This window comes from Canis lupus, chromosome 1 (genome assembly GCF_048164855.1).
Source record: "Canis lupus baileyi chromosome 1, mCanLup2.hap1, whole genome shotgun sequence".
Taxonomy (NCBI): Eukaryota; Metazoa; Chordata; class Mammalia; order Carnivora; family Canidae; genus Canis; species Canis lupus.
The window spans coordinates 122,138,424-122,146,220 of NC_132838.1; the positions used below are offsets into that span (position 1 = coordinate 122,138,424).

Here is a 7,797-nt window from a genome sequence, read left to right on the forward strand (position 1 = left end):
CTGCCTATGACACAGCCAGGGCTCCAGAATCTGCAGATGGGAGGATTCCAGTTCTGTTCCCCCAAGGGGCACGTTGCCAGGTGTCCCCCGCGGCCCCGGACTCGCCTGCCTGGGCCCCGGCCCCCACCGGTGGCCCCCACCAGCGGCCCCCACCGGCAGCACTGGCCGCTGAGTGGTAGATGCTGTGGGACGCGCCTTGCGGACAAGAGCTCCCCTAGCTCCCCGGACTGAGCAGGGGGGCCTGTGGGTCTGGCCCCCGCCCCCACCCGGCAGGCTGAGCCCGGCCCACGGGGCGCCGTCAGTGGGGGTGCTCAACTCCTCTTTGGAAGCCTTTCCTGCCCTGGGCCTGGGTGGGGCAGGGCGGGAGCCGGGCCCCTCACGTCGAGTCCTCCGCTGCTGGGCACCAAAGCAGCCCGAAGCTCCGTGGCGTGAAACCAGTCGTTTCTGCCTGTTGGCAAGCGTGGTGGCCGGGCAAGCCTGGCTGTCTGGCTGGAGGCCCTGGGCCGGGGCGGGGTGGGGGGGTTGGCACCCCGGTGCTCATGTCCCTCCTGGGCCCTCCAGCTTCGCCCTGGCCCTCCCTCGCCGGGACCTGGTGCAGTGGGGGCTGGGCCGGGCACCGGGTCACGCCAGCCTCGCCCTGTGAGCCACCCAGGGGCAGCAGGACAGGGCGCTGCAGTCACTCGGCAGAAAGTGTGGATGCAGAGAGAACGGAGCCCCGGGCGCCGTCCCCGTCGAGTGAGGGCCTCTCCAAGAGGGGACTAGGGAGACGGCTTGACCCCAGGTGGGCCACAGGCTGGCCCAGGCCGGGACGTAGGAGCTGGGACAGGGGCCACACTCTGGGGGCAGAGACCAGAGGGAAGAGGCCCCAAGCGGGAAAGCCAGCGGGGAGCAAGCGCGGCCCAGCCACCTTGTGCTCCTGCCAGCCTGGGGCTTGTGACACGGGCCCTGACCCATCTGACCCATGAAGGACAGCACCGGGGGGGGGGGGCGGGGGGAGGCCTGTCCCCGAAGTCCCGAGCAAGTTTAGCTGCGTCTGTCTTTACTTAAAGCCATGTTTCCTGAACTCGATTCACATTCCAACGGGATCATTTTTTTCTCCCATCTCCATGTGCCACCTGTGCTAATATTTACCGGATATTTGTTTTTTTATCTAACTCAGCCCATATCTTTAATGTAAAGATTTAATTTGGCAATGATGTCCATGAAATCGTGAGCTTACATGCTCGTTACATATATTTTTATCGAACGGCACCGTAAAATAAGCACATAACCTCTGGGATGCAGAACGTATGACCTTGCTGAAGAAAGGGAGGTCGGGGTAGAAGTCGCAGAGCGGAAATCCATTTCCAGAAATCCGGAACAGCCCAAACGGAAGGAGAGCCCTCCCTGCCCGAGTGGAGCTCAGAGGAGTCCTGCCCACGAGAGGCACAGGGTCGGGGGCCCCAGAGCACTGCATCCCCCCCTCCAGCGGGACGCCGGGGGCTCAGCTCCTTACACCCTTCGCGTCCGTAGGAGCGGCGAGTCTTAGACAAGCCAACACTTCGAAAGGGGAGTGAACAGAAGGAAACGCGCTGCCGCGATGGTAGCTAGTAAGCAGAAAGCAGAACAAAACCAGGACAAAACCTGCCTTCGGGCAGCGCACGTGGGATCGCCTTGCCCCCCGTGGGAGGCCGGGTTGGGCCTGAGCCGGGTGGGTGCGCGGCGGCCCTCGGGGGACGGCTGGGCCTCCTGCACGGAGGCTTCCCGGAGGAGGCCTCGCGGAGCTGTCCCCAGACAGCGGGGACTAGGCAGTGACCTTTCCCGCCCAGCATCGCGCTTTCCGGGGCAGAGCCGGGAGCGGCCCGGGCGGCACAGGGGCTTCCAGAGGAGGCCTCGTGTTTCCCAGGCCTGGGTCTCCTGTGTGTCGCGGGAGCAGAGGTCCCCGGGCCTCGAGCAGGGGTCGCCATTCCACGTGAACACTCTGTGGCTGCCAGCGTGCGGGTCCCCGGGTTGGGCCTATGTCGCTCCGGGCCCAGCCTGGCCGCGGGGGCCTGTCCCGGGCAGCACTGCTCATGGTGGAGCTGCCGTCGGGGGCTTGGCATGCACGGACCCCAGGCCCTTTGCTGATGGGGGTTGTAGCCCCCTCTGCTAGCTCGGGGTGGCTCCTCTTAGAAACACCCTCCTCAGGGGACAGTGAGCCCACGGACAAGTCAGGACCACAGATCCTAGTGTTCTGGAGGCCTTCAGTTCTGAGGGGGCCCTGACTTCACAATGGGGGCCCCTGGAACCCCCAGGCTGGTGGAGAAGGGTGCTGGCCCCAAAGGGTGCTTTCTTTTCCAGGGAAACGAGGCTAACCAAGTACGCCAGGGTTTGGCGTGCGGATGGATGTGTGCGCTGGTGCTGTTGACTCCACAGCGACTCAGGCTCCTCTAAGGCACGGAAGCCTCACGCCCGTACCGATAGTCACCAAAGAATGACTAAATGAGTGGGAAGCCCCTCTTACCTCTTACCTCCAGCTGCACAGGTGCCAGTCTCCTGCGCCAAGACCGGGGCCAGGCAGGTGGCGGCCTGGAATCAGCCTACCCCTTGCTCGCTGTGGGATCCTGCCCAAGTCACTAGACCGCTCTGAGCCTTGCTTTCCTCGTGTGGACATGGGCGGACAGCCCGTCACACTCATCTCACAGCCATTGCGAGGAGCCAAGGAGATGATGCTTGGGCAGAGCTTCGGGTGGCGCTTGGCACAGCTGAACCAGGTGATGGCCGGCGGAGGAGGAGGACGAAGACGGAGACGCCCATGACAACGTACGCCGTTTGCAGTCCTTGGCCTCGGTCCGCTCTGTTTTTCCGTAGAGCAGCGTCCTCCAGTACCTGGTCGCAGACTCTTCACAGGCCTAAAAAGTCATCTTAGGGTACCAACGACCTCTTGTTTATGTTGCTCTATCAATTGATATTCACTATACATCGAAACAGAATCCATATACGTGTTTAATAGTTCACTGAGAAGTGACGATAGCAAACCCACAATATGTTCGCATACATAAAATATTTTTGCTGAAAAATTACTTTTTTGAATTTACGGTTTTGCAGTTTTGCAAGTCGCTGTTATGTCTGGCCTAAAAGAAGACAACTGGATCCTCGTATCTATTTCTGCATTCAGGCTCCTTCCATCTGCTGTTTCTGTTGAAGAATGTGAGGAAAATCTAGACTCGCGCAGATATGTAATTGCAAAAGGGAGAAGTATTTTAATAGCCTGTTCAGATCACCATGGATAGTCCTTGACTCTGTACCAGAACTCAGGGAGTGGTGGTTTCTTAAAAGAAACTTATCGTGTGGAATCTGGAAACATACTGCTGAATTTTTTGTGCTCTTTTTTCACTGAACTTCTTTACTTGTGCTGTGCCTTTAAAGTGCATTTATTTGCAGGCCGCTTATAGTTCGGTCCTGCTTTTTTATCCCATCTGACAGTCTCTATCTTTTAGTAAATGTGTTGACATCATTTGTATTTTTTTTTAAAGATTTTGTTTATGTATTTGAGAGAGAGACAGAGATAGCGACTGAGAGCACCATGGAGAGGAGAGGGAGGAGCAGGCTCCCTGCTGAGCTTGATCCCAGGACCCCGGGGGTCATGACCTGACGGCAGGCGCTTCACCAGCAGAGCCACCCAGGCACCCCAGGTCATTTGTATTTAAGATAATTAGTTATATGATCGGGTTTAAGCCCACCATCTACTTATTTTCTATTCTTTCCATTTGGTCTTTGTTCTTTTTTCCCCCTCTCTTTTTTTCTACCACCTTTGGGCTTAAGTATATTTTATTCCATTTTTCTTTCTTTTTTTTTTTTAGATTTTATTTTTTCCATTTTTCTTTATTATTGGGTTATCCCTTATACTTCTTGTAAAATTATCATCTGTCTTCCTCGATGCTTATATATGCATCTTTATTTTTTTTTAAGATTTTATTTATTCATTTGACAGAGAGAGAACAGGAGGAGTCAAACAGGGGGAGAGAGTAGGGGAGGGGGAGAACCCCAAGCCGACTGTGTGCTGGGTGCGCAGCCCGATGCCAGACTCCACCTCACCACCCTGAGATCATGACCTGAGCTGAAACCAAGCTTCTGACACTTAACCCACTGAGCCACCAGGCGCCCCTGCATGTGCATCTTTAATTAATAACAGTCCTCCCCTCAAATATTATATCATTTTACTTATAATGTAAGAACCTTACAACACAACAACGTTCCCTCTTACATGTTGTACTATTATACATTTTGCTATCACAGATGCTCTCCACGCTTAATAAACTGCTACCATTTTCACTCTAGATGGTTAATTATCTTCTAAGTGATCAAAAGTAAGAAAAAAATGTACACTTTTTCTACATTTACCTTCATTTTAACCTTTCCCAGTGATCTTTCTGAGTGTAGGTAGGAGATTCTGTTTGGTTCTGAGCCTCTGAGGTTCTTTCTGACACCAGGTGTGTGGCATCCTTTCCACACCAACTTTTCTGACACCAACCGGTGAACAACTGGATTCGATCCGGTCACTCACTCCTTACGTCAGCAAAGACCCCACACAGGTTAAGGGCTCAGTGTCCACTTCAGATGCCGGCTGCAGAAGAGGTACCCAACCTACCCACACTCTGCAAATTTCGGGGTTCCTGTGACCCGCCCAGACTCAGTAATTTCCTAGAACAGCTCACATAATTCAAATGGAAAATATTTACATTTGCCAATTTATTATAAAGGATACAGCTCAGGAAGAGCCAAAGGAAGAGCCGCGTACGGTGGGAGATGGGGGGTGAGCCAGGAGATTTCATGTCCCCTCCAGGTGCCGAGCTGTCCCAATTCCCAGGAAGCCCTCAAATCTCACTGTGCAGCAGTTTTGTGGAGCTCAACCTCCATCCCCCTTCCCTCCTGGAGGCCAGTGGGTGGGGCTGGGAGTTCCAACCCTCTAACCACTTGGTCTTTCCGGTGGCCAGCCCCACCCTGAGAAGTACCACAATTAGGACAGCTCATTAACATAAAGTCAGGTGTCAGCAAAAGAGGCTTGATGTGAATAACAAAAGACATTCTCACTCCTGGGAAATCCCAAGGGCTTGGGCGGGGAGCTCCAGGTCAGATGCTGAGGACAAAGACCAAATATATTTTTGGTGCCATATACCATATTCCTTTGCCTAAAGAACTTTCTTTCGCAAGTCTTCCAAGGAAAGTCTGCAGGTACTAAATTCCCTCAGACCTGAAAAGGTCTTTATATTGAAACCAAGCAAAAATATTGAGAGATTTTTAATGGGTATCAAAAAGCTGATTCTGTTGGCAGTTTTGTATCTTGAGGGTGGGTCGTTTTTTTCTGGCATTTTTACGTGTCTCATAATTTCGTAAGCGGCGGGGCGCCTGGGTGGCTCAGTCGGTTGGGCGTCTGCCATTGGCTCTGGTTGTGGTCCTGCAGTCCTGGGGTCGAACCCCATCGAGCCCCCATTGGGCTCCCTGCTCACCAGGGAGCCTGCTCCTCCTTCCTCTTATGCTCTCTCTCCTTGCTTGCTCTCAAATGAATAAATAAAATTTTTTTAAAATTAATTAATTATCTATTTTTAATCTTTTAATGGATGCTGAGCATCTCGTATAGGATATCGGAGGCTGAAGAAAGCCAGTATGCCTGGAAATGGGTACCCGTCTCCTGCTTGGCCATCACGTGGGCAGTTGAGGCAGTCAGGTCAGAAGTCAATTGGGGTTTGGGTTTTGTTGCTATGGTGTGTGTCAGTGGAAGAGCAGGTTCAGGTTCCTAAGCACGAACCTGGGCTTCGGGTGGGCCTCCCCTGGGTACCCACAGGTCAGAAGGGCACGTTAGGGTTTTTGTGCCAGAGGGGAGTCAGGAAGAAGGACTTTCCTGCAGGAGTGCCCGATCCTGTCCTCCAGGCCTGCGGCAGCACGGGCACCTTTGTCCACTGGGCCCTGCCCTGGGCCTCATAGTGACCTGCCGGAGGCCTGTGGAAGCTCCCCTTGAGCTGACCGTGCCCAGGGGTCTGCATTCTTTGTTGTTGTTGTTTTTAAAGATTTTATGCATTTATTTGACAGGGAGCATGAGCGAACACAAGCAGGGGGAGGAGAAGCAGGGACCCCAGCCCTGGGCTCCATCGCAGGCCCCCGCGATCATGACCTGAGCCCAGGGCAGACGCTTCACGGACGGAGCCCTCCAGGCACCCCCAGTTCTATATTCTTACGTGAGTCCACACTCAGGCGGTTAACAACTTGCCGACAATTGTAGCTGGATCCGTTTTCCCTCTTGCATGACACACGGAGCTTACTCATGTCACACGTCTGCAGGTTCTCGCCTTTCCTTAGATTTCCGTAGCCACCGAGCTGTCCTAGCACCTCTGCTCCCTGATAGCTCAAGAACATTCTCGACTTGGTAGCTTACCTGGCTTTTTCCTGCTGTCAGGGTGGGAGCGATGCTATTTCCCGCCTTCCAGACCTGCCCTGTAAAATCCATCTTGCGCTCGGAATGGATGTTGTGACCCGTGCCATGGTCATTTGGAAAATATCGGTTCATTAAGTCAGAGCTTCCAAGTGTCGAAGTACTTATACGATATCAGAAATCAAATTTCTAATATCGCCACTGATCTCACCAGAAGTCTGTAACTACTGAGAAGCTGTCAGGCTCGTGGTGGTGGAGTTTTCCCAAAACTCTAGTGTTTACCTTGAAATCTTGAATTTCATCGTCGGGCACGTGCGATCCTGCCAGTGGTTTTCTTTGACGAGAGAGGCTCATTTTGTTCATTTTTCAGAAAATGTCTGCCAAACACCCAAGTCTAAAAAACCGTAGTTTTACGTGTCAGGCTTTCTTTGAAGTGAAAATGATGTTCCGTGAGAAAAAAAAAAAAAAAAAAGCAGCCGGTTCAGCTCACCGTGGAAACACCCGCAGACGCCTTAGCGGGACGGGACGCCGTCGGCCTGGCACGCGGCAGGATGGCTCTGGGGGCACCTTCGAAAGATGAGTCCCCGATGGCGGGGATTTATTGACAATTTTTACTGCTTCGTTAGGGACTTTCTAAAGTGTAAGTGGATTGTGGTGGTGGTGGTGGTGGTGAGCTACTGGCACGAAGAACACGATGATCCCTAGAACTTTGGGCGCCCGCTCGGTGAGTGCCCAGCGTCCAGCTTTCCGCCCTTTGTTCCTGCACCCGTCAGCGCGCAGAGGGAGAGACTGTCAGAGGCCTGGGACGTCTTAGCATCACCACGAGTCCCCGTAAATTATAAAATACTCTCTACTTTGTGGGCCCCTTGAAAATATCTCAGGGACCCCCAGGGGTCCTCAGACCACCCACTCTGAGAACCACTTCCGTAGAACCTGGCACAGTGCCTGGCACAGGGTAGAAATGGAATCAACAACAACAAAAAAAAAAACAGAAATTCAATCAACAGTTGTTGGATAAAGAGATGAAGTACTCATTTATTTCATTTTTCAAAATAAAACAAGCCTCTTCCTATATTTTTGTGGGGAAAGAGGCCGTTTAAGGAACAATGAAGCCTAGACTTGGGATGCTAGGCCCAGCCAAAGGGCGGGCGACGGCACAGGCTGTAGGTGTATGTGCGGAAATCGTCCCCCAGGCCGTCTCCGTGCAAGTGGCCCTCCGTCCCCCTCCTCCCAGCTCCGTCCAGCCAGGCCTCGAACCCCCCGGGGAGGGTTGTTTTTATTCCTTGCGGAACATCTCAGACCGATAGAGCGGAACAGCATAGTGAACTCCACGCTCCCATCGCCCAGCTTCCACGACCACCCCCGGCCAGGTGTGTTTCATCTGTACCCTCCTCCACGGCCGCCGCACC

At 53.6% G+C, this 7,797-nt stretch overlaps 1 long non-coding RNA gene across 2 annotated transcripts; it reads left to right on the forward strand.

Moving 5' to 3' along the window:
• Window positions 1-71: 71 nt before the first annotated feature.
• On the forward strand, window positions 72-3,475 carry LOC140608141 (uncharacterized). Of its 2 annotated transcripts, XR_012010167.1 has the most exons (4): window positions 72-175; window positions 653-781; window positions 1,351-1,589; window positions 2,320-3,475. It is a non-coding gene; the product is annotated as an uncharacterized lncRNA (long non-coding RNA). The 2 variants fall into 2 exon arrangements; XR_012010166.1 differs by lacking the exon at window positions 72-175 and having other exon boundaries at window positions 182-781.
• Window positions 3,476-7,797: the final 4,322 nt, after the last annotated feature.